Source organism: Rana temporaria, chromosome 4 (genome assembly GCF_905171775.1).
Source record: "Rana temporaria chromosome 4, aRanTem1.1, whole genome shotgun sequence".
NCBI classification, from domain to species: Eukaryota; Metazoa; Chordata; class Amphibia; order Anura; family Ranidae; genus Rana; species Rana temporaria.
In genome coordinates this window covers 52,414,894-52,442,139 of record NC_053492.1, presented here as the reverse complement: position 1 = coordinate 52,442,139, position 27,246 = coordinate 52,414,894, and the positions used below count along the sequence as shown (strand labels likewise).

The 27,246-nt window shown below is 44.4% G+C and overlaps 1 protein-coding gene across 1 annotated transcript in view; it reads right to left on the bottom strand.

Moving 5' to 3' along the window:
- Positions 1 to 10,073, bottom strand: part of LOC120936212 (fucolectin-like) — a 54,726-nt gene extending 44,653 nt beyond the window's left edge. The window contains exon 1 of the mRNA XM_040348400.1: positions 10,028 to 10,073. The gene's annotated coding sequence lies outside the window, so the exon portion shown is untranslated. The remainder of the gene's footprint in view (positions 1 to 10,027) is intronic.
- Positions 10,074 to 27,246: the final 17,173 nt, after the last annotated feature.

Here is a 27,246-nt window from a genome sequence, read left to right as displayed (position 1 = left end):
CATAGGGTTCTTTTTACATTTGTCGGTATTAGAACCTGAGTGTCCAAGGACTCCTGCTTGTGATCCCAAATCTTTAATAGGAACATTTGCAGTGGACGAAAATGCATGGCTGCCCATTGTACTGCTGGGATTGCGGATGTTAGTAACCCCAGTGTTGACATAACCTGTCTAATGGTGCATGGTAAATTTACCTGGATTGCCCTTGCTTCTTTTTAGATTTTTTCAATTTTTTCTTTGGGTAGAAATATCCTTTGCTGAACAGAATCTATCACATATCCCAGGTATGTTATTTGTTGTGTGGGTTGTAGGTTGGATTTTTCCACATTTATTAGCCACCCCAGACCTTTTAGAAAGGTCTATGTGATCAAGGTTTTTTCGTAACCTCTCTGGGGATTCTGCAAACAGAAGCAGATCGTCCAAATATGCGATGATGGATATGCCTTGGACTCGCAAGGGTGCCAGGGCTTCCGCCAGAATCTTTGTGATGATCCTGGGTGAGGAGGAAAGGCCGAAGGGTAAAGCTTGGAACTGTAGGTGTAAGGTTCTGTTTCCCGTTTCTATCGCTAACCTTAGAAACTTTTGGCACTCTTTGTGTATTGGGACGTGTAGATATGCGTCCTTTAAGTCTAGGGAGACCAGAAAACAGTTTGGAGGTAGTAAAGCCTTCACTGAATATACTGAGTCCATTCTGAATCTCTTGTAGGTTATGGACACGCTCAGGGGCTTGAGGTTTAGGATTGGTCTGACCTTTCCGGTGGGTTTTTGTACTCCGAATATGTGGGAGTAAAACCCGTGTCCCCTTTCTTTTTTGGGTACCTCTAGTACTACCTCCTGTTTCTTGAGATCCTCCAAGGCTCTCATTAACCCTTTGGCTTTTCCTCTGTCTTTTGGAAGTTTTGTTAAATAGAATTTCCTTGGGGGTGGTTTGGAGAATTCCAAATGATAACCGTCCTTTATTATTCTTAAAATTAATTGATTTATCTTTTCCCACCGAGGGAGGAAAACCCCCAGTCTTCCTCCCACTGCGAGCAACTTGTCATTTTTTATCATAGGCTTGTTCAGGAGGATGAAAAATCGCTCCTGCTTTGCCTTTTCCCTTCTGGGCCCAAGGTCTTTTTTGATTGTCTGCCTTGGGTGTTGTGAAACGGGGACCTTTTGGTATTCTTTGGTCTCCTTTTATTCTGCTGTGGCTGACTCCAAGGTGCTTTGTGTTTCAGCGGAAATGCTTTCTTTTTATCCGCTGTACGATCTAGCACTCTTTCTAGTCCAGGCCCAAAAAGCAAGTCCCCTGTAAAAGGGATGCCGCATAATTTGGTTTTAGACGCGCAGTCCCCCTGCCATGTCTTTAACCATAGAGCCCGCCTAGTGGAGTTAGCTAGTGTGGATGATCTAGCTGCCATCCGCACAAGTTCAGCTGAGGCATCTGCAATATACGCTATGCCTCTCAGCAGTGTGGGAAAGGAGGATAGGATTTTCTCCTTCGCAGTTCCTTCCTCAATGTGAGCCTGGATTTGGTTTAACCAGAACTCCATGTTTCTGGCAACCACCGTGACTGCCAATGCTGGTTTTAAACTTCCCAGCGTGGAGTCCCAGGACTTCTTTAATACCGAATCCATCTTTTTATCCATTGCTTCGGATAAGATGCACATGTCCTCAAATGCTAGGTCGGTATGCCTTGATACTTGTGAAAAAGCAGCATCTAGCTTTGGTGTTTTGTTCCATATTGAGGATGGGTCATCTGAGAATGGAAAACGTCTCTTTAAAGCTTTAGAAAAAAATGTTTTTCTTTCTGGTTCCTGCCATTCTTTTTTAATCGCTTCTACCAGAATGTCATGAACTGGAAAATTCCTATTTTCCTGTTCTCCTAAACCTTCATACATCTGGTCATGTAGGGATAGAGATTTTTTCTCTGTTTGAATACCCAGAGTGGTATATATGGCTCCCAAGAGGTGATCTACATCCTCTAATGAGAGCTTATAGCGGGAAGGCTTCCTGGAATCACCTTCCTGAGCCTCCTCCTCTGACTCCTGGGAACCGGACACTGCGCTGTCAGGTTCCTCTTCTGGCTCCCCTCTAGGAGCTATTGAAGGGCCAGCACTGGTGGAAGGTCTAAATTCCGGTAGTATAACTGCTGCCTGTACCGGAGGAGAAGCTGACTGAAGCTGTGGGATCTGGAAACTTTCAAAAAGTGTTTTAAAAGATTCAACATTGCTGGATAGTTCCTTAACAGATGATGCTAGGTCATTTTGCTCCGCAGTATGCTCCTGTACTAGCTTGTTAATACAATCGCTACAGATATCTTTCTTCCATGACTCCCTAAGTGTGACTTTGCAGGTTGGACACTTTGGGAAGTGTCCACAGCCGACCTTTGGTCACAATTTCTTATGTCCTCCACCACCATAGGGTTCTTTTTACCTTTGTCGGTATTAGAACCTGAGTGTCCAAGGACTCCTACTTGTGATCCCAAATCTTTAATAGGAACATTTGCAGTGGACGAAAATGCATGGCTGCCCATTGTACTGCTGGGATTGTGGATGTTAGTAACCCCAGTGTTGACATAACCTGTCTAATGGTGCATGGTAAATTTACCTGGATTGCCCTTGCTTCTTTTTAGATTTTTTCAATTTTTTCTTTGGGTAGAAATATCCTTTGCTGAACAGAATCTATCACATATCCCAGGTATGTTATTTGTTGTGTGGGTTGTAGGTTGGATTTTTCCACATTTATTAGCCACCCCAGACCTTTTAGAAAGGTCTGTGTGATCAAGGTTTTTTCATAACCTCTCTGGGGATTCTGCGATCTTCTCCGCTGCTTCCCGGGTATGGTCTTCGGGACTGGGCATTCCTATTTGATTGACAGTCTTCCGACAGGCTTCCGATGGTCGCATACATCGCGTCACGAGTAGCCGAAAGAAGCCGAACGTCGGTGACACTCTATATGGCACCTGCGCACCGACGTTCGGCTACTTTCGGAAAATCGTGACGCGATAGATGCGACTGTCGGAAGCCTGTCGGAAGACTTTCAATCAAATAGGAACGCCCAGTCCCGCAGCCCATACCCGGAAGCGGCGGAGAAGATCGCTCTCTTAAACGGTAAGTACTGCTTAGTTTTTAACCACTTGACACCCGCACGCCGTCATATGACGTCCAAAACGGGGACCTGTTATCCTGGGTGGACGTCATATGACGTGATGGGCTTTGCGGGGGGATATCTCAATGATGCCTGCACCCGGAGGCATCATTGAGATATCATTTTTTAGCGGCGGCGATCCTGCGCACCATAAGAACGATCATAGCGGCGGTTCCGCCGCTAGATCGTTCTTACAGGCGGCGGGAGGGGACATCCCCCCCCTCCCGCCGCCATCCGGTGCTTCTCCGGGCTCTCCCGTCCCACCGGGGGCCCGGAGAGATGATCGCCGTCCGCCGGATGTTTGCCATAGAGAAGACTGGTGACCATCTGGTCACCAGTCATCTCTATGACCGTCGGAGGCCCGGGCGCGATGTGATGACGTCACGCCCGGGTCCCCGTAAGTAAACAAACCGCAATTGCGGCTAGTTTGAATGAGATCTGTGAATTTTTTTTCACGATCTCATTCTTTCCAGCCTGCAGGAGAGATGTGGGGTCTTATTGACCCCGCATCTCTCCTTAAAGAGGACCTGTCACACACATTCCTATTACAAGGGATGTTTACATTCCTTGTAATAGGAATAAAAGCGATTGAAAAAAAAAAAAAGTGTAAAAAAAAGTGTAAAAAATAAAGAAATAAGTAAAAAAAAAAAAAATAATAATAATAAAAAAATTAAAATGCCCCTGTCCCCGGTAGCTCGCGCTCAGAAGCGTACGCACACGTAAGTCCCGCCCACGTATGTAAACGTCGTTCAAACCACACATGTGAGGTGTCGCCGCGTGCGTTAGAGCGTGTGCAACAATTCTAGCACTAGACCTCCTCTGTAACTCTAAACTGGCAACCTGTAAAAATTTTAAAGTGTCGCCTATGGAGATTTTAAAGTAACGAAGTTTGGCGCCATTCCATGAGTGTACGCAATTTTAAAGCGTGACATGTTAGGTATCTAGTTACTCGGCGTAACATCATCTTTCATATTTTACCAAAAAATTGGGCTAACGTTACTGTTTTGTTATTTTTTAATTTATGAAACCATTTTTTTTACAAAAAAAAGCAGTTTAAAAAATTATTGCGCAAATACGGTGCAAGATAAAAAGTTGCAATGACCGCCATTTTATTCCCTAGGGTGTCTGCTAAAAAAACATATATAATGTTTGGGGGTTCTGAGTAATTTTCTAGCAAAAGAATGAGGATTTGTACATGTAGGAAAGAAGTGCCAGAATAGGCCCGGGAAGGAGGTGGGTTTTAAAGCCCGGTATTGAAGTGGTTAAAAAAACTACCCAATTCCCCTTGACAAAATGAGCATGAATCTAATGTTAAAAATTAACATTTCCGGGTGAAAATCCACTTTAACATGGCTGGAGCTGGTCTCTGCTGGAGCAGTATCTTTGCCTTCTGTCCCCGACATATCCGTGTCACCAGCGCTGCTTCTGCTGTCTCTACAGCGATTGCAGCTCCCTGCAGCCTCTGCCTGGCTCAGTTTTTGAGTTTTGCGGCCGGAACCGGAAGCCGCGAACCAGTGCACGCCCCCGTATGCCGGACATGACGTCACCCACCGCTGGCTCCGAGCGGTCCCAATACCCGGCGTGACTGCGCTCTGGAATCCCCATTCCTGCTGTAGCCACACGCCGATTCGAGCATGGGACGCTGGCTGCACTCCTTTACACCACACTCAGTGTTTGCAAAAACGGAGCCCCCCCGACCTACACCTGCGCTCAGGGATGTGAGGGTGGCCATTCTACACAGGTTAGTGACCTGGTCTTGCCTTAAGAGCCCCTGCTCTCTTTCTGGGCCGTCTGCCTGAGCCTTCCTTGGCTCTTCCTGGCTGGTTCCTAACGGTGTCTCCCCTCTGGAGGAAACACAAATAACTGAGGACCAGCAGGGGAGGAGGAAATTTATAGGAGGCTGGCGCAGTGTTTCGAATAGAGGGGAGGAGCCAAGCAGTGGCGTATCTAGGCTATGGCACATATGGCTAGTGCCATGGGCGCCACATGAAGGGGGCGCTCGTGAGTGGCTGAGGATGTTCCGAGGATGCCTGACAGTTTGCCGATCCAACATGATCCTATCTGTGCCTCTGCAGAAATTGTCCGCCCCCCACAACCGACTCTCAGCCAATCAGCATTCAGATGCCTGCAATAACCCGCCCACTTCCTTCCACAGCCCGCCAAATTTGATGAAGAAGATATGGATAGCCAGAAGTGGGACTGTACTGTATGGGGGGAGTGCTGGGCTGACGTCTGAACTGTTGTTTGTGCTTTACCAGTAAGTAAGCAATGGCATTGCTACCTTTTGGCAGTTTTTTTTCTACAGCTGGAAACACACCTCCAGCTCGTGCCTGCATGTGTCCTCCTCCTTTCTGTCTCTCCCAAGCCTGTCACAATCTGCTCTACACCCAGGCTGCAGAGCTACACACTGTCCTCTACTCTCCAGCTGCTGCCTGGGTGTTCTGTGTATATGAGCCACTCGCTGGTGCAGTAACAATGTCCTCCGATGCCCGAGGTGGGCTTGCTGACGTTTTTTTGCTGCTGGACAGAGCTATATTCTATATAGGGGGTGTTTTGTTCAGGGAGGTCTGTACTATTGGAGGAGGGGGGTGGTCTGTGGTGGGGGACACAGCAGTGTGTCTCTCTGTAGTTGTGCAGGGCAATGTGTAGCAGTCTATGTACAGAGCAATGTGCAGCAGTCTGTCTCTCTGTGGTTGTGCAGGGCAATGCAGAGCGGTCTGTGCGCAGGGCAATGCGGAGCAGTCTGTCTTTCTGTGGTTGTGCAGGGCAATGCGGAGCGGTCTGTGTGCAGGGCAATGCGGAGCAGTCTGTGTGCAGGGCAATGCAGAGCGGTCTGTGTGCAGGGCAATGCGGAGCGGTCTGTGTGCAGGGCAATGCGGATCGGTCTCTCTACTCATGGCAATGTGTGCCAGTGTGTTGGCATCATCCGTGATATATTTTTTTTTTTGTTAAGGTTATCTGAAAGACGGGTTTCAAATGTTTTGACAGGGGCGCAGTTTCACTGCTTGCCATAGGCGCCATTTTCACTAGATACGCCTCTGGAGCCAAGGTCTCTCTCAGGTGGCTGTCCTGAAAGACGATTAGGGGAAAATATCGCGTGCATTTTTCTCCTTCTTCCATATCTTTAATTTTGGCTTTAAACAATATTTCTTTGCCTTTTCTATTCAATTCTTAATTTCTTTCCCCGCACTTGCTGTATTTCTTCTTCTTCTAGCCCCAACCTTTTACATTTATATAGGAAATGCAGTTTTACAGTTTTAACATTCTCTTCTCTCCTCTCCCGAGCTTTCCTCACTCCTACATCTCTGAAGAACTCAGCCTCCTGCTTCTTTACTTCATCCCACCAGAATAACATATTACCAAAATTATTATTTTCAGCCACCAATTTTTAAAAGAACACAGCAAACTCATTATACACCTCTGGGTCTTGTAGAAGCAAAGTATTCAATTTCCAAACTCCTTTATCAAAAGAAATTTGCTGATCCACCTCCACTCTACAGCTTAAAACCACATGGTCATTAACCGCTTGCCGACCAGCCGCCGCAGTTATACGGCGGCAGGTCGGCTCTGCTGGGCGAGATCACGTAGATCTAAGTCATCTCGCCGAGCAGCCAATAGGGGTGCGATCGCTCGTTACAGAGCGAGAACCAGGAGCTGTGTGTGTAAACACACAGCTCTCGGTCCTGTCATGGGGAGAAATGACTGTTCGTCTGTTCATACAATGTATGAACAGCGATCTGTCATTTCCCATAGTCAGTCCCACTCCCCCGTCAGTTAGAACACAATGAGGGAACATGATCAACCCCTTCCTCGCCCCCTAATGTTAACCCCTTCCCTGCCAGTGACATTTTTACAGTAATCAATGCATTTTTATAGCACTGATCGCTATAAAAATGCCTATGGTCCCAAAAATGTGTCAAAAGTGTCCGAAGTTTCCGCCATAATGTTGCAATACCGATAAAATTAACTAATCGCCATTACTAGTAAAAAAAAATATATTAATAAAAATGCCATAAAACTATCCCCTATTTTGTAGACGCTATAACTTTTGCGCAAACCAATCAATAAACGCTTATTGCGATTTTTTACTGAAAAATATGTAGAAGAATACGTATCGGCCTAAACTGAGGAAAAACATTTTTTTTATATATATATTTTTGGGGATATTTATTACAGCAAAAAGTTAAAAAATATTCATTTTTTTTTCAAAATTGTCGCTCTATTTTTGTTTATAGCGCAAAAAATAAAAACCGCAGAGGTGATCAAATACCACCAAAAGAAAGCTCTATTTGTGTGAAAAAAAGGACGCCAATTTTGTTTGTGAGCCACCTTTTTGCACAACCGCGCAATTGTCAGTTAAAGCTACGCAGTGCCGAATCGCAAAAAGGGGCCCGGTCATTGACCAGCAAAATGGCCTGGGGCTGAAGTGGTTAATGCATAAGATGCATTAAGCTGAAAAAACATGAGGGTTTACAACCCTTTTAACTTTTTACACTTTTATTTACTATTTATTTTCACCAAACTTTACGTTTTTGGTGACAGGTTCTCATTTAATGAGACGTCTTGTATAATTTTTACTGAATGAATGATTCCTTGTGACTGGAGGAGGGTGGAAGAATGTCACAATCTCCCTTACTCCACACATAGAAAGTTTTGCATTCACTGAGGCCCCATACACACGATAGAATTTATCCGCAGATACGGTTCAGCGTATCCGCGGATAAATCCTCTCTAAGATTTCAGAGGATTTCAATGCGATGGCGTGTACACACCATCGCATTGAAATCCGCGCTGAAATCCTCTGCCGATGACGTGTCGCGCCGTCGCCGCTATTATGACGCGGCGACGGGCGCGACGCTGTCATATAAGGAATTCCACGCATGCGTCTATTCATTACGGCGCGTGCGGGGAATCCCTTTGGACGGATGGATCCGGTAAGTCTGTACAGACGAGCGGATCCATCCGTTGGAATGGATTCCAGCAGATAGATATTCTGTGCATGTCGACAAATATTTATCTGCTGGAAATCCATTCCAGGGGAGATTTATCTGCGGATAAATATCCGTTGGCGTGTACACACCATAGGATCTATCCGCAGAAACCCATTTGATGGGATTTATCTGCGGATAGATTCTATGGTGTGTATGGGGCCTGAGATGAATATGTGACATTTATGAATGGATGTGGAGCACGAGTGACCCGCTATTAGAACTGTACTCCAGAAAGAACTTTACATATCTGATGTTGAGCGTTTAGTGTATGGGAGTAATGATACTAACAATTTTACTAAATGTATCAGCAGCCATACATCGAGTGCAAATCATTGGTGGTAACTTGTTATTACATTGCAAATGCCTAAAAACAGTTTTCACCCAGAGTTCAGCTTTAAAGGTTGACTCCAGTTTTGTGGGGAAAAAAAGTGTAAAAAAATATATATATATATAAATAACAGCATATATAATTGCTACACAAGTCATATTGCAATTTAATGTTATTAAATATTACCTTTGCTTTTCAATCTGCAGCGCTGTAATTTTCTGTAACATTCAATGCAATATGGCAACCTGGAGGTGTTCTGTTCACTCTTTTGGAAATGTAGTTTACTGGTTGTGTGATTGCCTCACCGATTTTTCCCAGAAGTCTGCACTAAGATACAAATCAATTAGATTTTAGGCATCCTCTGCAACAAAAATATACTTTTTGGTGAGAAACCCTTAAAGGGTTAATCACTTCTAAAGGGATGTAGACCCTGCCACTTTTCTCATTGGAGCCCAGCAGGTGCATCAGCTGATAATAGTGATAAAATCAGATTACCCTGCAGATTTACTTAGCAGCTTTTTCTTCAGATCAGAAACAAGTACATTTATTAAAATCCCTGCAATGTACATAGATTACCCATAGAGAGGGGATTCTTTTTTTTTTTTTTCGACAAAAATAGAGATACTCTTTAAAGCGGGGGTTCACCCCCAAAAAAAAATTTAACATTACATTCAGCCGAGTTGTCAGAATGACAATCGGCTGTTTTTTTTTATTTTATCGCCGTACATACCGTATTTTCACCGCCGCTTCCGGGTATGTCTTCTGCGGGACTGGGCGCTCCTAATTGATTTACATCCTTCCGACCGGCGCATACTGCGCGTCACGAGTTCCCGAAAGAAGCCGAACGTTGGTGCACAGGCGCCGTATAGAGCCGACTCGCAGTCCGGCTTCTTTCGGCAACTCGTGACTCGCTGTATGCGACGATCGGAAGCCTGTCAATCAATTAGGAATGCCCAGTCCCGCAGAAGACATACCCGGTAGCGGCGGTTAAAATACAGTATGTACGGCGATAAGATAAAAAAAAACAGCCGATTGTCATTCTGACAACTCGGTTGAATGTAATGTTAAAAAAAAATTTTGGGTGAACCCCGGCTTTAAGCACTTTACAGGAAAGACCATTCTTCTAGTCCACAGCCTTGTCACTCTTAAAATAAATTATAAAGCAAAAAAAAATACAAAACAAAACTCTTACAATAAAGGTAAATAATTTTTTTTTTACACAATTTTATTATAGCGAAAGATAACATATAGTAAGGACCTCCCAATAAAAGTGACATAAAAGATCAGTTTAAACACTGGCAGCAATTCAAAACATGAACAAAAAGCAGACCAAAAAAAAAAACAATACGTTTTCCATATATATATAAAATGATAAATATAATAAAGTAAAAATATAATACATAATATAAATATTATGCTGTATAATATAAAACATAATATAATAGAATTATATTTTATACAGTATATATATCTCTCTATATATATATATATATATATATATATATATATATATATATATATATATATATATATATATAGAGAGAGAGAGAAAGAGATATAAATTTAAAAAAAGCTTTACCTGTTTTTCTCTGAGGGTTTGAATATTTCCATTCACTTTTCTATCTGGAATAAGCTGCATATGAAAAACAACTGAACTTTAAATATATGTGTTAATAATCTATCAGTTTGGATTAAACTATGATTTTATCTGCCATTATAAATAAGGCGACACCCCAATGATAACACATTCATGTTCATTTCTATGTAAAGGTCATTATTAGCTGATAATATGCTGCACATAAAGAGGAAAGCATGGTTAGTAAAATCTATAGAAGGTAGGGCTCATGGGCATAAAAAAAAAAAACACATCATTTACAGGCATATAACATAATTTTAAATGTTTTTAACTTTTTTTATATATATTTTAATGTCTTTTATGTCTTTAAATGCAGTACTAAGTTAGCCTAGGTTGCCACACACATCAGGCATTTACATCAGCATTTTAAGAACAGCATTTTAGATCAGGGTTTGACAAATTTTCTTGGAATCTAGGAGCCAGCTAAAAAAGTTAGGAGCCAGAAAACGTGCCCCGTCCCGACGAGCTTGCGCGCAGAAGCGAACACATACGTGAGCAGCGCCCGCATATGTAAACGGTGTTCAAACCACACATGTGAGGTATCGCCGCGATTGGTAGAGCGAGAGCAATAATTCTAGCCCTAGACCATCTCTGTAACGCAAAACATGCAACATGTAGATTTTTTTTTAAACGTCGCCTATGAAGATTTTAAAGGGTAAAAGTTTGTCGGCATTCCACGAGCTAACGCAATTTTGAAGCGTGACATGTTGGGTATAAATTTACTCAGCGTAACATTATCTTTCATAATATTAAAAAAAATGGGGATAACTTTACTGTTGTCTTATTTTTTAATTAAAACAAGTGTAATTTTTTCCCAAAAAAGTGCGCTTGTAAGACCGCTGCGCAAATACGGCGTGACAGAAAGTATTGCAACAATCGCCATTTTATTCTCTAGGGTGTTAGGAAAAAAAATATATATAATGTTTGGGGGTTCTAATTAGAGGGAAGAAGATGGCAGTGAAAATAGTGAAAAATTACATTAGAATTGCTGTTTAACTTGTAATACTTAACTTGTAATACCAACGGCCACCACCAGATGGCGCCAGCTCACATAAGGAAGAGCTGGGGACTTCACAAGGCGCTCCGCGGACTAGGCCGAAGCCGCGGCCTCACCTAAAACATCCTGACGGCAGCGATCCTGGGAAAAGGCCGCAAACGGCAGATGTATATGTGTATATGCACACACATTTGTTCTAGTGGCCAGAATAAATTTATATTCTTACAAGTAGAATGACCTTATACTCCACACCATGCACATGTAAACATGCATAATTACATACCATAACGAGCATTTGTTATGTTTGATTACATGCATAACGCACATAATTACGTGCCAAAAAGAGTATTTTTACACTGGATTACGTACATACCACCAGTAATTACATGCCAAAACAAGTAACCAGCTTTTTTATGCTTGATTACATACATAAAAAACATAATTACATGCCAAAATGAGCATTTTTTACGCTTTCTGTCATCTCCTGGCAGAAGAATCCAGCATAGACAGGAATGTTTTAATATGCCCATGTGCCCGCAGCCTTATGGCTGATTCATAGCATATGCAGCCTAGTGCATTTCTATTCTGCATCAAAAATGCATGGACAGTGTTTAGCATGGGTAACATGGATTCCGATGGCCCTAGTTCACACCACTGCAGTGTGTTCCAGCCAGTGGCAGCTGGTGCTCAAAACTTTTGGTGGGCCAAACAAACTGAAAAAAAAAAAAAAAATCAATTGCAGCCACTGTGCTATAAAACGCAGCCACTTACTATTAAATGTAGCCACTGTGCCCATCAAACAGTGCCACTGTGCCATCAAACGCAGCCACTGTGCCCATCAAATGGTGCCACTGTGCCATCAAACTCATCAGTTTTTTTTTGCCATCTGTGTCCCATTGACAAAGCTCCTAAGTGTCCCTGATTTCGAGGGACTGTCCCTGATTTGGAACAAATCTGTCCCTTTTTCCTCCTCATTTGTCCCTCATTTTGGTCTGATCTATATAGTTGTATATAAAAAGCCTGATTTATCTTACAAAAAGTGTTTTCCAGTACTAAATCTTTCATCCAAATTTTAAATTGCTGCATTTGTACATTTAAAAGCCAGTATAAAGGAATAGTAATAATATATAAACTACAGCGCTACTAGATCCAAAATTACACCACACAATTAATAATCAAATGTAAAAAACTGCAGTATGTGAAAAAAGGTGACCAAACCATAAACAATGTAAATAATGTACATATGCGCTAAAAACAACTAATTAATGTGATATCTACTACAAAAGATCAGATGCCAAATGTGATAAAAAACAAACAAAAATTGCTAATACTGATGAGTGAACTCGGTATTGTTATCACCGCAAACAAATGTGATAAAATCAAAATAGCATCGACTGCATAAGGTTTCCAATAACCGTCCCTATAGTTGAATGGATATTGCTCTGAAGGGTTAACAGTGCGTGTTTAATCAGCAGAAAGTGAATGTCAGTGCAATCAAACCAACACAGCCTAGGATGGCTATTAAGCACTACAAATGGATACAGACCCGCTTCAGTGTGATGATACCACACAGCCTTGTTGAATGATATGCAATGCAGTTACTTCAGATCCACTCCACACAAATCACGGCAGGATGTGAGATATATGAGGGAGAGAAAGAAACACACAATAGTGTAATGCTGCAAAGCTCCAAAGCAGAATCAGAGGCGCTGTGCGCTGATACACTCACGATTTTCCCCCTCTTTGTGAAAGCCGCTCAGTAACGAATTGTAGAGATCCTCACTCGGGAACTTCCGACAGGTCTCGTATGGCAGGCTCCTCCCCCACGTGTATCGTCACTTGCCACGTGACTTAATCATGGGTAATGTCCATAGAGCATTGCCCATTGCTCTATGGACAAAAGGAATAGTAGTGGTAACACAAAAGAGCTTGTGAGTTTACCTAATATTTTTTTTATATATATAATTCTCCTTTAATGGGGCGTGGCAGGGGGTGTGTCCTATGCTTACATACTTTTACTAATAAGTGTCCCTCATTCCCATCTCAAAAAGTTGGGAGGTATGCATTGTTGAGATTTCCCTTAACTTCCAGGAAGTTAGAGGAAATCCCTGCGAATTAAGGGAATTCCTTGGGCCCCCCAGGGCACCAGTGTCCCCATTGGAAGATTTCCCCTTTATTACTTTTTTGGAGACGACCCAAAATTTTTGATTTTTTTTTACTTTCAATGATAATGGTAAACGGGACAAATAGGGAGAATCTCTTTAACGGGGACACAGACAGCAATAAAAACTGAAAAAATCGATGTTGTAATCCTTCTCCACTCTATTCAAAACAAAAAAAAAAAGTTTTGCCTTTAGTTATACTTTAACTGAATACAGTTGTCTGAATGCAATATTCTTTGAATATAGTGGTTCTCTAAAGCGAAGCTAACGTGTATCTGAACAACACAAACCAAAAACACGATTTAATACATTTTTAATATTCAATGCAAACTCCCCCCATCCATCGGGAGCTTTCCAATCATGTGACTGCTGTGACAGCCAATCATGGCGGTCCCGTGATAATAAACCCCGCCTTGCCTAAACCCCTTAAAGGTCCGGGAGGGTCCATGGGGTTAAAGACTTTTATAAAATTTAAAGCCTAAAAAAATTGTTTCTCGTATTTGCTATATTGTGGCCTTTATTTTATCTGTTTAACTAGTTGCCGACCGCGCGCCGTCATTCTACGGTGGCAGGTCGGCTCTCCTGGGCGAGAGCCCCTAGCTCTACGTCGGGCGCGTGAACGGCGTGTGCCTCCCCGCCGTTCCCAATGATCAGATTCGTTTCAGAACTGATCAATCATCAGGTCCAGGCCAATAAAATCTGGCCTGGACCTGGTGATCACTCTCAGCCAATGGTTGTTTTGTAAACATTGACAGGGGAAGTACTGCTCTCTCCCTTGTGTCGGTCTTTTCGTTCCAGACCGAGAGGGAGAGAGCATCTAAACGTGAGTTGCACAACAGCACACTAACACCAGGTCACATAGGCATACATTTAACCCCCCGATCACCCCCTGATCACCCCCCAAATTAACTCCTTCACTGCCTGTCACTGTGTCACCCAGTACAGCGATCAGATTTTTTTTTGATCGCTGTACTAGTGTCGTTAGTGACTAAAATAATTGTTAGTCTTAGGCCCTAATAAGTCTAGGGACCCCCCCTAACCCCCCCCAATAAAGGTTTAACCCCTTGATTACCCCCTGTCACCAGTGATCACAGTATAAGTGTCACGGGTGACGCAGTTTAGCTAGTTTATTTTTTATAGCATCAAGGCACCCGTCATATTTTTTGCAATAAAGTTTTAACCCCCTGATCGCCCGGCGGGTGATCAAAGTTTGGTTTTAGCGCCAGATAGGGTCTGCGTCGCCCCCAGGCAGTGTCAGATTAGTGCCAGTAGCGCTAACACGCACGCACCATAGGCCTCCCTTAGTGGTATAGTATCTGAACGGATCGATACCTGATCTGATCAGATCTATACTAGCGTCCCCTGCAGTTTAGGGTTCCCAAAAACGCATTGTTAGTGGGATCAGCCCAGATACCTGCTAGCACCTGCGTTTAGCCCCTTCGCCCAGCCCACCCAAGTGCAGCATCGATCGATCGATCACTGACACAAAACACAAAAACACATAACTGCAGCGTTGGCAGAGTCAGGCCTTTTTTGCCTGTGAATCTTACCACTGTACCCCTAAATTTAGAGCCCAAAATGGCAAATCGAAGGTACAGTGGTGAAGAGGCCTACTTGTTTCTGAGCCTGGCAGATAGTGAGGAGGAGGTCACGCATCTGTCAAATTCTAGCTCAGAATACGATCCTGTAGACGACAGTGGCTCCCTGACAGATAGCTCTGACGACAGAGTTGTGGTCCCTGCTAGGGTCAGGCGTACCAGACCCCGATCTTCTGCTGTCGCTGAGGTGCAAGAACCGCAGGGCTCTCGTATGGAGCAGAGAAGTACTAGCGCCGCTATTCCTTCCGGTGAACTGGCAAGCACCAGCGGCCTAGTACATCCTGGTCATACATCCAGCACTGCAGTAACACTTGGTGACGTGGCGAGTCCCATAAGTGCAGTTCAAGCTGGAGAGGTGGCAAGCACAAGTAGTGTCCCGCTGCCACCAAGAAGAAGACGACAAAGACAGGCCCATCCCCATAGTGCCCTTCCTGCTGCATTCGCCATTCCTGATTGGGTACCCACCACTTCTGCAGCACCCGTACTTCCCCCATTCACTGGCCAACCCGGAATTCAGGTGGATACAGTTGATTTTACGTCACTGGATTTTTATTCGCTGTATTTCACGGAAGATCTCTATAGATCTATTGTGGACCAAAGCAATTTGTACGCTGGTCAATACATCGCCGCTAATCCCCAGCTGTCCCTTGCCAGAGATTGGAAGCCAATTATGGTTTCCGAATTTAAGATTTTTCTGGGCCTTTCCCTCATCATGGGCATGACTAAAAACAGTGAGCTGCGGTTGTATTGGTCCACGCACCCAGTTCACTATATGCCCATTTTCTCTGCCTCCATGGCCAGGACACGATACGAGCAGATCTTGCGGTTCATGCATTTCAGTGACAATGAACTCTGTCGTCCTCGGGGAGACCCTGGATTCGATCGGCTCTACAAAATTCGGCCCCTCGTAAACCACCTCAACGAACGGTTTGCAGCCTTGTATAATCCCTATCAAGTTGTCTGTGTTGATGAGTCCCTGATTAAGTTTTCTGGCCGCTTGTCATTCAAACAATACCTTCCCAGCAAGCGTGCCAGATACGGGGTCAAGATGTATAAGCTCTGTGACAGGGCAACAGGCTATACATCTAGCTATATGGTTTACGAGGGAAAAGACAGTCACGTAGAGCCGGAGAATTGCCCAGATTACATAGGGAGCGCTGGTAGGATAGTGTGGGAATTGGTGTCACCCTTATTTGGAAAGGGGTACCACTTGTACGTGGACAATTATTACACAAGTGTGCCACTTTTTAGTCACCTTTTTGATTATGGAATTGGCACATGTGGCACCGTGCAACCTAATTGCCGGGGCTTCCCCCAACGGCTTGTAGAATCCCGTCTTAGTCGGGGGGAGAGAGCCTGCTTACAGTGTAATAATTTGTTAGCAGTGAAGTGGAGGGATTCACGGAATGTTTTTGTTTTGTCCACGCTTCACACAGACACGGCAGTCCAAATTCCTACGGCGGCTGGTGTTGTGGAGAAACCCCTCTGTATTCACGAGTACAACCTTAACATGGGAGGGGTGGACCTCAATGACCAGTTGTTGGCGCTGTACCTAATTGCCCGTAGGTCCAGATGCTGGTACAAAAAAGTGTTTGTTTATTTGTTTCAATTGGCTTTGCTGAACACTCATGTGCTATACAGAGCTTCAGGACGGACATGATCCTTCCTAAAATTCCAGGAAGAGATCGTCAAAGCCCTTCTGTTTCCAGATGGTGCTGTGCCCCACCTTCCCAACGCAAATGCAGTGAGCTGGCTGTATGAGAGGCATTTTCCTTTTGTCCTCCCTGGTATCCCTACCCAAAGAACCCGCCAAAGAAGATGTCGTGTCTGCAGCAAACTCGGATTTAGGCGTGACACCTGCTTTTATTGTCCCGACTGTCCTGACCAACCTGGTCTCTGCATTGGTGTATGTTTCAAATGCTACCACACACTAGTTGAGTTTTAGCGTAGGGTACAGCACCACACAGTCCTAGGCACACTAACACAGGGTCTCGGAATATGTGATGGCCATCACATTTTGAGAGACCATAATCTGCAACGTTCAGTTTACAGTTTTCTTACAGTTTTTATAAAAAGTAAAAAAAAAGTGGAAAAAAACTAAAAAAAACTCACACAAAAACACAAAAAAAAATATAAAATAAAAAAATCCAAAAATAGTTGTGGTTGTATTTTTCTCCTCTCTTTATTGTTCTCTTATGTTCACTCTCTACTGTCCACTCACTATTGTTCTATATCTATTCTCTCTATTTTTACAATGTTTTATTGTATTTGCTTTGCAGGTATGGTATGTTATACTGTAATGTTTGTTTTATTGTTAACCATCATTTGCTTAGCAGGTACGCCATTCAGTTGCATCGCGGATTTATTTAGCGTGACAGCAACAGCGTTTGCTCCCACGATATATAAAGCCGCGACTCCAACGCTGTAGGAGGTGATTTCACCCCCACAGTTAAAAAAAGATCATATATGCCGAAGCATGGGGGCATTAGGGGCAGAGGAGTGATTTTGCTCCTAATGCCGCGTACATACGGTCGAAATTCCGACGGAGGCTTGCCCGTGGAAAAGTTTGACCGTGTGTACGCGGCATAACTTTTTTTGCGGGGGGATGCCCCCATGCTTCGGCATATATATTTTTTAGGCACAGGTTGCGTTAAAAAAAATTTACTTTTTACTGTTTTTTTTTTTTTTTGGTATTTGCTTTGCAGGTATGGTAGTAAGATCTTACTGTACAAATGTAATGTTACTTTGTTATAATGTTAACGATCATTTGCTTAGCAGGTACGCCATTCAGTTGCAGCGCGGATTTATTTAGCGTGACAGCAACAGCGTTTACTCCCACGATACATAAAGCCGTGACTCCAACACTGTGGGAGGTGATTTCACCACCACAGTTAAAAAAAGAGCATATATGCCGAAGCATGGGGGCATTAGGGGCGGAGGAGCGATTTTGCTCCTTATGCCGCGTACATACGGTCGAAATTCCGCCAGAAGCTTGCCCGTGGAAAATTCCGACCGTGTGTATGCACCATAACTTTTTATGTGGCGTACATACGTGTGTGAGCGGCATAACTTTTTTGCGTGAGGATGCCCCCATGCTTCGGCATATATAAATGGTGCATGTATGCCCATCATTAGAAGTGGGTGGATGAAGAGAGGTATTTCTAATGGTGGGCATACCCACCGATCAATCTCTTTTTTTCGTTCAGCCAACAGGCTGCATGAAAAAAAAAAGATTACAATACATGTCCAACAAGAACCATCAACGTATGTAGTTGCTGGAATTTGAATGGTTATACCAGAATGATGCCTGCGGGTTTTGGTATCACCTTGGTATCATTCTTTTCAGCCAGCGGTCGGCTTTCATGTAAAAGCAATCCTAGCGGCTAATTAGCCTCTAAACTGTTTTTACAAGCAGTGGGAGGGAATGTCCCCTCCCCAGATATAAACTGCGCCATTGGGAAAGTGGGAAAACATTTTATCACACCGATCTTGGTGTGGTCAGATGCTTTAAGGGCAGAGGAGAGATCTAGGGTCTAATAGACCCCAATTTTTTCAAAAAAGAGTACCTGTCACTAACTATTGCTATCATAGGGGATATTTACATGCCCTAAGATAACAATAAAAATTATAAAAAAAGTAAGGAACAGTTTAAAATAAAATTTAAAAAGCAAATTAAATAATAATAATAATAATAATAATAATAATAATAATAAAAAGCACCCTTGTCCCCCCCTGCTCTCGCGTAAAGGCAAACGTAAGTGTCAGTCTGGCGTCATATGTAAACAGCAATTGTACCATGCATGTGAGGTATCACCGCGAAGGTCAGATCGAGTGCAGTAATTTTAGCAGTACACCTCCTCTGTAAATCTAATGTGGTAACCCGTAGAGGCTTTTAAAGACTTTTAAAAATGTATGTAGTTTGTCGCCACTGCGCATTTGTGCGCAATTTTAAAGCATGTCATGTTTGTTATCTATGTACTCGGCCTAAAATTAAAAAATATGTATTTTTGCCCAAAAAAAATCGTTTGAAAAATCGCTGCGCAAATACTGCATGGAAAAAAAAATGCAACACCCACCATTTTAATCTGTAGGGCCTTTGCTTTAAAATAATGTATAATGTTTGGGGGTTCAACGCAATTTTCTTGCAAAAAAAAATGTCTTCATGTAAACAAAAAGTGTCAGAAAGGGCTTTGTCTTCAAGTGGTTAGAAGAGTGGGTGATGTGTGACATAAGCTTCTAAATGTTGTACATAAAATGCCAGGACAGTTCAAACCCCCCCCCCCCAAATGACCCCATTTTGGAAAGTAGACACCCCAAGCTATTTGCTGAGAGGCATGTCGAGTCCATGGAATATTTTATATTTTGACACAAGTTGTGGGAAAGAGAATTATTATTTTTTTTTTTTTTTTTTTTTTGCACAAAGTTGTCACTAAATGATATATTGCTCAAACATGCCATGGGCATATGTGGAATTACACCCCAAAATACATCCTGCTGCTTTTCCTGAGTATGGGGATAATACATGTGTGAGACTTTTTGGGAGCCTAGCCGCGTACGGGACCCCAAAAACCAAGCACCGCCTTCAGGCTTTCTAAAGGTGTACATTTTTGATTTCACTCCTCACTGCCAATCACAGTTTCGGAGGCCATGGAATGCCCAGATGGCACAAAACCCCCCCAAATGACCCCATTTTGGAAAGTAGACACCCCAAGCTATTTGCTGAGAGGTATGGTGAGTATTTTGCAGATCTTGCTTTTTGTCACAAAGATTTGAAAATTGAAAAAATAAAAAATAAATATCTTTCTTCATTTTCAAAAATAAATGAGCGCTGTAAAGTACTCACCATGCCTCTCAGCAAATAGCTTGGGGTGTCTACTTTCCAAAATGGGGTCATTTGGGGGGGTTTAGTGCCATCTGGGAATTCCATGGCCTCCGAAACTGTGATAGGCAGCGAGGAGTGAAATCAAAAATTTGCGCCCTTAGAAATCCTGAAGGCGGTGCTTGGTTTTCGGGGTCCCGTACGCGGCTAAGCTCCCGAAAAGTCACACACATGTGGTGTCCCCGCACTCAGGAGAACCAGCAGAATATATTTTGGGGTGCAATTCCACATATAACCATGGCATGTGTGAGCAATATATCATTTAGTAACAACATTGTGCAAAAAAATTAAAAAATTTAAAAGTTTGTCATATTCCAGCAACTGGTGGCAACATATAAAATATTCCATGAACTCAACATGCCTCTCAGAAAATAGCTTGGGGTGTCTACTTTCAAAATGGGGTCATTTGGGGGGGTTGTGTGCCATCTTGGCATTTTATGGCCTTCAAAACTGTGATAGGTAGTGATAGGTAGTGAGGAGTGAAATCAAAAATTTATGCCCTTAGAAATCCTGAAGGCCGTGCTTGGTTTTCGGGGTCCCGTACGCAGCTAGGCTCCCAAAAAGTCCCACACATGTGGTATCCCCATACTCAGGAGAAGCAGCAGAATGTATTTTGGGGTGTAATTCCCCATATGCCCATGGCATGTGTGAGCAATATATAATTTAGTGACAACTTTGTGCAAAGCAAAAAAAAATTGTCATATTCCCGCAACTTGTGGCAAAATATTAAATATTCCATGGACTCAACATGCCTCTCAGCAAATAGCCTGGGGTGTCTACTTTTCAAAATGGGGTCATTTGGGGGGGGGTTGTGCTATTTGGGCATTTTATGGCCTTCAAAACTGTGATAGGTAGTGAGAAGTGAAATAAAAAATTTGCGCCCTTAGAAATCCTGAAGGCGGTGCTTGGTTTTCGGGGGCCCGTACGCAGCTAGGCTCCCAAAAAGTCCCACACATGTGGTATCCCCGTACTCAGGGGAAGCAGCAGAATGTATTTTGGGGTGCAATTCCACATATAACCATGGCATGTTTGAGCAATATATCATTTAGTTACAACTTTTTGTATTTTTTTTTTTTGTCATTATTCAATCACTTGATACAAAAAAAATAATATTCAGTGGGCTCAACATGCCCCTCAGCAGATTCCTTGGGGTGTCTACTTTCCAAAATGGGGTCATTTGGGGGGGGTTGTGCTTTTTGGGCATTTCATGGCCTTCAAAACTGTCTTAGGTAGTGAGAAGTGAAATCAAAAATTAGAAAAGTTAGAAATCCTGAAGGCGGTGCTTGGTTTTCGGGGCCCCGTACGTGGTTGGGCTCCCAAAAAGTCCCACACATGTGGTATTCCCGTACTCAGGAGAAGCAGCAGAATGTATTTTGGGGTGCAATTCCACATATAATCATGGCATGTGTGAGCAATATATCATTTAGTTACAACTTTTTGTAATTTCTTTATTCTTTGTCATTATTCAATCACTTGGTACAAAAAAAAAAGTATTCAGTGGGCTCAACATGCCTCTCAGCAATTTCCTTGGGGTGTCTACTTTACAAAATGGGGTCATTTGGGGGGCTTTGTACTGCCCTGCCATTTTAGCACCTCAAGAATTGAGATAGGCAGTCATAAAATAAAAGCTGTGTAAATTCCAGAAAATGTACCCTAGTTTGTAGACGCTATAACTTTTGCGCAAACCAATAAATATACGCTTATTAGCATTTTTTTTACTAAAGACATGTGGCTGAATACATTTTGGCCGAAATGTATGACTAAAATTGAGTTTGTTCGATTTTTCTTATAACAAAAAGTAGAAAATATCTTTTTTTTAAAACAACAATTCGGTCTTTTTCCGTTTATATCACAAACATTAAAAATCGCAGAGGCAATCAAATGCCATCAAAAGAAAGCTCTATTTGTGGGAAAAAAACTACGCAAATTTTGTTTGGGTACAACAATTACCGGTTAAAGCAGCGCAGTGGCAAATTGTAAAAACACCTCTGGTCTTTAGACTGACAAATGGTCCGGGGGTAAAGTGGTTAAGTGACCAAAAAAAAAAAGGAAAACTGTAATATTTTTAGAAATTTAGAGCTATCCTGTGTCCTCTGAACACTTTCTGCGCTATCTCAAGATTCTACTTAGCCCTCCTTGTTCTTAAAGCGGGGGTTCACCCGTACAGAACACTTTTTTTCCTTAGCTTCATGCTCGTTTTGTCTAGGGGAATCGGCTAGTTGTTTTAAAATATGAGCTGTACTTACCGTTTACGAGATGCATCTTCTCCGCCGCTTCCGGGTATGGGCTGCGGGACTGGGCGTTCCTTCTTGATTGACAGTCTTCCGAGAGGCTTCCGACGGTCGCATCCATCGCGTCACGATTTTCCGAAAGTCCTGCGTTCGGCTTCTTTCGGCTACTAGTGACGCGATGGATGCGACCGTCGGAAGCCTCTCGGAAGACTGTCAATCAAGAAGGAACGCCCGCTCCCGAAGACCCATACCCGGAAGCGACGGAGAAGATGCATCTCGAAAACGGTAAGTACAGCTCATATTTTAAAACAACTAGCCGATTCCCCTAGACAAAACGAGCATCCATCTAGGGGGATTGTTTGGAAAAAATTGTTTTATGGTTGAACCCCCGCTTTAACCACTTCCATACAGGGCACTTATACACCTTCCTGCCCAGACCAATTTTCAGCTTTCAGCGCTGTTGCACTTTGAATGACAATTGCGCGGTCATGCTACACTGTACCCAAACTAAATTTGTATAATTTTGTTCCCACTAATAGAGCTTTCTATTTGTGGTATTTGATCACCTCTGGGATTTATATTTTCTGCAAAAAAAAAAATTAAAAAGACCGAAAATTTTGAACAACAAATGCTTTTTTTTTGTTTCCGTTACAAAACTTTGTAAATAAGTACGTTTTCTCCTTCACTGATGGGCACTGATGGGGCTACACTGACAGGCACTGATAAGGCGGCACTGTTGGGCACCGATGAGGTGGCACTGATGAGATGGAATTGATGGGTACTGATGGGCACTAATATGCAGCACTGATGGGGCACTTATAAGCGGCACAGATGGGCACAGATAGGCCGCACGGATTGGCACAGATAGGCAGCATGGATGGGCACGGATAGGCAACACTAATGGGCACAGATAGGCGGCATGGATGGGCACTGATAGGGGGCATGGATGGACACTGATAGGTGGCACGGATGGGCATGGATGGGCACTGATAGGTGGCACGGATGTACTGTATTATATTGTACTTATGGATGCCAATCAGTGCCAAACAACAATGCCTGCCAATCAGTGATGCCCATTGTGAGCACTGATTGGCATCCATTGTGGGCACTGATTGGCATCCATTGTCGGCACTGATTGGCATCCCTGGTGGTCTAGGGTGGCATCCCTGGTGGTCTAGGGTGGCATCCCTGGTGGTCTGGTGGCATCCCTGGTGGTCTGGTGGCATCCCCGGTGGTCTAGTGGCATCCCTGGTGGTCTAGTGTGAGCATCCTCGGGGGAGCTGTGCTGATAATCGATCAGCACAACCCCCCCCCCCCCCGTCAGAGGAGCAGCCGATCGGCTCTCCTCTACTCGCGTCTGACAGACGCGAGTGAGGAAAAGCCGATAACCGGCTCTTCTTGTTTACATTGTGATCAGCCGATTGGACACGGCTGATCCCGTGATAAAGAGTCTCCGTCAGAGACTCTTTACCTAGATCGGTGTTGCGGGGTGTCAGACTGACACCCTGCAACAACGATCGCAGCAATGCACGCACCCGGGGGCGCGCAGAGGCTCAATATCCTAAGGACGTCATATGACGTCCAGTCAGGATATTGAAACCACTTTGCCGTCGTCATTTTGTAATAGGGCGGGCGGCAAGTGGTTAAAGGGTATGTAAAGGAATTTTTTTTTTAAATAACAAACATATCATACTTACCTCCACTGTGCAGCTCGTTTTGCACAGAGTGGCCCTGATCCTGGTCTTCTGGGGCCCCTCGGCGGCTGTCTCGGCTCCCCCTCGCAAGAACTCATCACCTTCATGCAAGCGAGCTCGCAAGGTGATGAGTTCTTGCGGGCGCTTCTGTGATACAGCCAGTGGCCATAGCCGAGAAGCAATCGTGTTCACGGCGCAGGATTTTTGAAGGGGTCAGGTAAGTAAACGGGGGGGCTGGGGGCCACTAATCCGCAGATGTTTTTTATTCTATGCATTAAGGTGAACAAACTATTACCTTTACAACCCATTTAACATAAGACTACAAATCAATTAGTGCCTGTAATTTGGAAATTAAAACGTTGGATAAAGTGGTTTAGCAGAAGACAATAGAAGAAAAAAAGGACGCCAATTTTGTTTGGGAGCCACGTCGCACTCAGTGCACAAAAATGTTGTGAGTTGCCATTCCACAACAGGAAATTCAGAGCTGGGTGTATTCCTGGCAGATGAATAGTTTTTTTCTATACTTGCTTGTACAAAGAAGCAAGAAAAACCTGTAAATGTGCTTGTATTGCAGAGATATACTGGAATTTTCTTTTTTTATACTGTCTGTAATACTTTTTTTATTTGCACTAACATACAATTTTTCAGGACGAGCTTTCAGGGTATGTCCCCTTCTTTAACCACTTAAGACCCGGACCTTTAGGCAGCTAAAGGATCCGGCCAGTTTTTGCGATTCGGCACTGCGTCGCTTTAACTGACAATTGCGCGGTCGTGCGACGTGGCTCCCAAAAAAAATTGGCGTCCTTTTTTTCCTACAAATAGAGCTTTATTTTGGTGGTATTTGATCACCTCCGCGGTTTTTATTTTTTTGCGCTATAAACAAAAATAGAGCGACAATTTTGAAAAAAATGCAATATTTTTTACTTTTTGCTATAATAATGATCCCCCAAAAATATATAAAAAATAATTGTTTTCCTCAGTTTAGGCCGATACGTATTCTTCTACCTATTTTTGGTAAAAAAAATCGCAATAAGCGTTTATCGGTTGGTTTGTGCAAAGTATAGCATTTACAAAATAGGGGATAGTTTTATTGCATTTTTATTAATTCTTTTTTTTTTACTACTAATGGCGGCGATCAGCGATTTTTTTCGTGACTGCGACATTATGGCGAGCACTTCGGACAATTTTGACACGTTTTTGGGACCATTGTAATTGTCACAGCAAAAAATGCATTAAAAATGCATTGTTTACTGTGAAAATGACAATTGCAGTTTGGGACTCCAGGCTCAGCGGTCAGCTGCATTTGTACAGTGCTTTTAGCTGCGGTTGCGTTTAACCGCGGCACGATATTGAATGGGGATCCGACTTGGATCCCTGCCAATACCAAGCACTGCTTTTGGTATGAATCTTGAAGGGGAACTCCACGCCAAATTTCAAATAAAAAACCAGCATGGGTTCCCCCTACAGGAGCATACCAGGCCCTTGGATCTGCTATGTATTTTAAGGAGACACCCCGTATGCCAAAAAAACAGTGTGGGGTTCCCCCCAAAATCCATACCAGACCCGTATCCGAGCAGCAGCCCGGTCGGTCAGGAAAGGGGTGGGGACGAGCGAGCGCCACCCTCTCCTTAACCGTGACAGGCCGCATGCCCTCAACATGGGGGGGTCGGTGCTTTGGGGCAGGGGGGTGCCCTGTGGCCCCCCCACCCCAAAGCACCTGTCCCCATGTTGATGAGGACAGGGCCTCTTCCCGACAACCCTGGCCATTGGTTGTCGGGGTCTGTGGGAGGGGAGCTTATCGGAATCTGGGAGCCCCCTTTAATAAGGGGGCCCCTAGATGCAGGCCACCCACCCTAGGTGAATGAGTATGGGGTGGGGGATGTGCAGGTCTTCACCGCCGTCTGGTTCTCTTCCGCCGGGGGGGTGCTTTCTTCTTTAGCTCTTTTACAGCGGCCCCCTCCTGGGCTTCCCATTTGACGTTTTCGGTGGGAGGGGGATGTGCAGGTCTTCACCGCCGTCTGGTTCTCTTCTGCCGGGGGGGGGGGGCGCTTTCTTCTTTAGCTCTTTTACAGCGGCCCCCTCCCGGGCTTCACATTCGACATCTTCGGCGGGGGGGATGTGCAGGTCTTCACCGCCATCTGGTTCTCTTCCGCCGGGGGGCGCTTTCTTCTTTAGCTCTTTTACAGCGGCCCCCTCCGGGGCTTCTCATTCGACGTCTTCGGTGGGAGGTGCCCGGGCTTCTGTCGCCTTCTGCCTTCTTCTCCTTCTCTTCTTCTTCTCCTCCTCCTCCTTCTCCGATGTTGACACGTCACTTCCTCCCGCTGCAATGTCGTGTGCGACGGCTCGCACCCGGAGCATGATGGGACTGTGACGTCATAAGAGGCCTATATAAATCGGTGCGAGCCGCCGCACATGGCATTGCAGCGGGAGGAAGCAACGTGTCAACATCGGAGAAGAAGAAAGCGGAGGAGGAGAAGAAGAGAAGGAGAAGAAGGCAGAAGGCGACAGAAGCCCGGGCACCTCCTGCCGAAGACGTCGAATGAGAAGCCCAGGTTGGGGCCACTGTAAAAGAGCAAAAGAAGAAAGCCCCCCGGCGGAAGAGAACCCGATGGCGGTGAAGACCTGCACACCCCCCCCCGCCGAAGACGTCGAATGAGAAGCCCGGGAGGGGGCCGCTGTAAAAGAGCTAAAGAAGAAAGCGCCCCCCCGGCAGAAGAGAACCAGACAGCAGTGAAGACCTGCACATCCCCCCCCCAGAAGACATCGAAGAAGCAGCCCCCCCTCGTAAAAGAGCTAAAGAAGAGAGGGGGGCCCCCGGAGCTGACTAATAAATTACTTTAATAACCGTGTGTCGTGTTATTTCACCTAGGGTGGGGGCCGGCATCTGGGGGCCCCCTTGTTAAAGGGGGCTCCCGGATTCCGATAAGCTCCCCTCCCGCAGACCCCGACAACCAACGGCCAGGGTTGTCGGGAAGGGGCCCTGTCCTCATCAACATGAGGACAGGTGCTTTGGGGTGGGGGGCCACAGGGCGCCCCCCTGCCCCAAAGCACCGACCCCCCCATGTTGAGGGCATGCAGCCTGGCACGGTTAAGGAGGGGGGGGCGCTTGCTCATCCCCACCCCTTTCCTGACTGGCCAGGCTGCTGCTCGGAGACGGGTCTGGTATGGATTTTGGGGGGGAACCCCATGCTGTTTTTTTGGCGTACGGGGTGTCTCCTTAAAATCCATAGCAGATCCAAGGGCCTGGTATGCTCCTGTAGGGGGAACCCATGCCGGGTTTTTATTTGAAATTTGGCGTGGAGTTCCCCCTCAAGATTCATACCAAACGCAGCTGACACAGTGCACTGCGGTTACCTGTGGTTATGGGCCGATAGCTGCTGAATTTCGCAGCTGGACGCATCCAGTTCTATTTTTTCTATCCGCACAAAACCGCGGGGAACAAAACCGCAGGTAACCGTAGTGTGTGAATGATGTCATAGGAAAGCATTGTGTGCTTCTAGCTGCGGTAAAATCTGCAGCTAAAAGCACCATTCTATCCGTCCGTGTGAAAGGCCCCTGAGGGAAAGGAAATAAAAGAGAAAAACAAACACCTACAAACAAA